This window comes from Globicephala melas, chromosome X (genome assembly GCF_963455315.2).
Source record: "Globicephala melas chromosome X, mGloMel1.2, whole genome shotgun sequence".
Taxonomy (NCBI): domain Eukaryota; kingdom Metazoa; phylum Chordata; class Mammalia; order Artiodactyla; family Delphinidae; genus Globicephala; species Globicephala melas.
The window spans coordinates 83,027,789-83,031,663 of NC_083335.1; the positions used below are offsets into that span (position 1 = coordinate 83,027,789).

Genomic DNA, 3,875 nt, shown 5'->3' on the forward strand with positions numbered 1-3,875 from the left:
CTGTTCCCCACTCTACCTTGAGCCAGTGACACACCTCTCTGTGCCTCAGTTTCCTCATCTGCAAAATGGGGCAATGGGAGCACCTACCTCATAGGGCCCTTGAAGAAACGGACAGTACAGGCAAAGTCCTAAGAAGGGGGCTTAGCTCAATAAATGCTCTCATCTGAAAAAAAAAAAAAGTGCCAGGCGTAGATGCTTGTGGTTTGGGACAACTTAAGCACAAGATTCTCTTTTAAAATCGTCTCAGGCCATGGGCAATGGTGTCTCTTACGTCTGGTCACCACCCCCCCCCCAAGCAGGCACTGTCTTCCAAACAGAATACCCCTTTCATCCAGAAGTGCCAGCCGACTGCCAGTGGGACCTTAGCAGGCCGTCGATAATTCAGGCCAGTAATCTCCTCAGAAGGCAAATCTCTGATGCAGAGCCGAGGGTAGGCTGTCCAAGAGTAAAGGTGCAGCCCCTGCCAGATGCTGGAATATGACTTGGTGCGGGGCTAAGGAAAGTGGGGCAAGGGTTTACCAAAGGCAAAAGGAATTCTCTCTGGGGGGCATCCAGCACGTCATGTGGTCTACAGTCACGTGGAATCCTTACCCACATCGTGTCCAGACCCTCAGAAACTGCCCTCCTGAGTGCAAAAGTTCCAGCCACAGGACCCTCTAGCAGTCTTCCTCTTCTCCCTCCCAACATGGTGCAGAGATAAAGGGTCAAAGCTGAGGCTAGTCCCTCTTCAGCTTGCTTCACATAGTTTCAGTTTTCAGAGATACATACATAAGTCATTATGGTTGGGTCACTTCTGCAAAAGCCAGGTGGGGAGGCATAGAGCCACTCCTATTGTGTCTTCACCCAGGGGGTGTTTGTTCAGTATATAAGGCCAGTTCTAAGAGACAGACCTATTCGGGTTGTCTTCATCCATAATAGATGTGTAATACCAAATAAGTGAAAATGTATTAGATATAATGATACTCAGAAGTATCAGGGTAATATTAGTCTAAAAATAAGTAATGTTTCTTCCATTTTCTGGAAGGCATTATGTAAAATTGGTGTTATTTTCTGAATGTTGGGTAAATTCTTCAGTGAAACCATCTGAACCTGGAGATTTATTTTTTGTGAGCTTTTTTCTATTAAAAATTTTTTTCCTTCTAGTTTGATGGAAATGCAATTAATATACAGCACTGTATAAGTTTAAGATGTACAGTATAATGATTTGACTTACATACTTCATGAAATGATTACCCCAATAAGTTTAGTGAACATCCATTATCTCATACAGATACAAAATAAAAGAAAAAGAAAAAAAATTCTATTTGTGAAGAGAACTCAAGATTTGCTCTCTTAACAACTTTCACATATAACATACAGCAATGATAATTATATTTATCATGCTGTACACTACCTCCCTAGTACTTATTTACCTTATAACTGAAAAATATGGAATTCTTCATGAATCTGTATGTTATCCTTGTGCAGGGGCCATGCTAATCTTCTCTGTATCACTGAAATGAGCACTGTTGATCTTCCTTTTATTAGGTTGTCAGAGCTGTTTATATATTCTAGTTACAAGTCATTTGTTGGGTATGTGTTTTGCAAATTATTTTTTCCCAGGCTCTCACTTACCTCTTCATTTTCTTAACAGTGTCTTTGAAAGAGCAAAATGTTTTAATTTTGAAGTTCAATTTATTTATTTTTTTCTTTTGTAGTTTGTTTTTTTGTGCTGTAATCAAGAAATTTTTGTGAACTCCAAGGTCACTAAGATTTTCTCCTTTTTTTAGAAGTTTTATAATCTTAGCTCTTTTAAAATTTTTTAATTGAAGCATAGTTGCTGTACAACATTATATGTTACAGGTGTATAATATACTGACTTTGGGGGTATGATACCAAAAGTGCAAGCAAGAAAATAAAAAATATACAAGTGGATCTACATCAAAATAAAAAGCTTCTGCTCAACATAAGAAACAATTGACAGAATAAAGAGGCAAGCTGTGGAATGGGAGAAAATATTTGCAAACCAAAAAAATAAGGGTTTTATATCCAAAATCTATAAGGAACTCATACAACTCAATAGCAAAAATCAAATAATGTAATTTAAAAATGGGCAGAGGACCTGAATAGACATTTTTTTCCCAAAGAGGACATACAAATGGCCAACAGGTACGTGAACAGATGTTCAACATCACTAATTATTAAGGAAATGCAAATCAAAGCTACAATGAGATGTCACCTTCCACCTGTTAGAATGGCTATCATCAAGATGACAAGAGATAACAAGTGTTGGCAAGGATGTGGAGAAAAGGGAGTCCTCGTGCACTGTTGGTGGGAATGTAAATTGGTGCAGCCACTAAAAATACAGTATGGAGCTTCCTCAAAAATTAAAAATAGGACTATCATATGATCCAGCAATCCCACTTCTTTGTATATTTCCAAAGGAAATGAAAACAAGATATTGAAGAGATATCAACACTCCCATTTTATTGCAGCATTATTCACAATAGCCAAGATATGGAAACAACCTTCGTGTCCATCAGTGGATGAACGGGTAAAGAAGATGTGGTATATACATACAACAGAACATTATTCAGCCATGAGAAATGAGTAAATTCTGCCATCTGTGTCAATGTGGATTGCCGTTGAGGGCATTATGCTACATGAGAAAGTCAGACATAGAAAAACAAGTACTATATGATCTCACTTATATGTGGAATCTAAAAACATCAAACTCATAGAAACAGAGAGTAGACTGATGGTTACCAGGCACTGGGTGTAGGGGAAATAGGGAGATGTTGGTCAAAGTGTACAAACTTTCAGTTATAAGATGAATAAATTCCAGAGAACTCATGTACAACAGGGTGAGTATAGTTAACAATACTGTATTGTAGGGAGAGATAGGGGAAGATGGTGGAAGAGTAAGACGCGGAGATCACCATCCTCCCCACAGATACACCAGAAATACATGTACACGTGGAACAACTCCTACAGAACAACTACTGAACGCAGGCAGAAGACCTCAGACCTCCCAAAAGGCAAGAAAGTCCCCACGTACCTGGGTAGGACAAAAGAAAAAAGAATAAACAGAGACAAAAGGATAGGGACAGGACCTGCACCAGTGGGAGGGAGCTGTGAAGGAGAAAAGGTTTCCACACACTAGGAAGCCCTTTCGCGGGTGGAGACTGCGGGAGGCAGAGGGGGAAAGCTTCGGAGTCGTGGAGGAGAGCACAGCAACAGGGGTGCGGAGGGCAAAGAGGAGAGATTCCCGCACAGAGGATCAGTGACAACCGGCACTCAGCAGCCCGAGAGGCTTGTCTGAGGAGGCTTGTCTGCTCACCTGCCGGGATGGGCGGGGCGCAGGGAGAGGACTGAACACAGCCTGCGGGGGGTTAGTGCACCACGGCTAGCTGGGAGGGAGTCCGGGGAAAAGTCTGGACCTGCCAAAGAGAAAAGAGACTTTTTCTTCCCTCTTTGTTTCCTGGTGCACGAGGAGAGGGGATAAAGAGCACTGCTTAAAGGAGCTCCAGAGATGGGCGAGAGCAGCGGCTAACAGCTCGGACCCCAGAGACGAGCATGGGACGCTAAGGCTGCTGCTGCCACCACCAAGAAGCCTGTGTGTGAGCATAGGTCACTATCCACACCCCCCTCCCGGGGAGGCTGTGCAGCTCGCCACTGCCAGGGTCCTGGGATCCAGGGACAACTTCCCCGGGAGAACGCATGGCGCGCCTCAGCCTGGTGCATCACGCTGGCCTCTGCCGCCGCAGGCTCTCCCCGCACTCCATACCCCTCCCTACCCACGGCCTGAGTGAGCCAGAGTCCTCGAAGCAGCTGCTCCTTTAACCCCGTCCTGTCTGAGCGAAGAACAGACGCCCTCCGGCTACCTAAACGCAGAG

General features: G+C 43.5%; 1 pseudogene; it reads right to left on the minus strand.

Annotated features, from left to right (window-relative positions):
• Positions 1–1,422: 1,422 nt before the first annotated feature.
• LOC132594608 (U6 spliceosomal RNA) lies at positions 1,423–1,514 on the minus strand (annotated as a pseudogene).
• Positions 1,515–3,875: the final 2,361 nt, after the last annotated feature.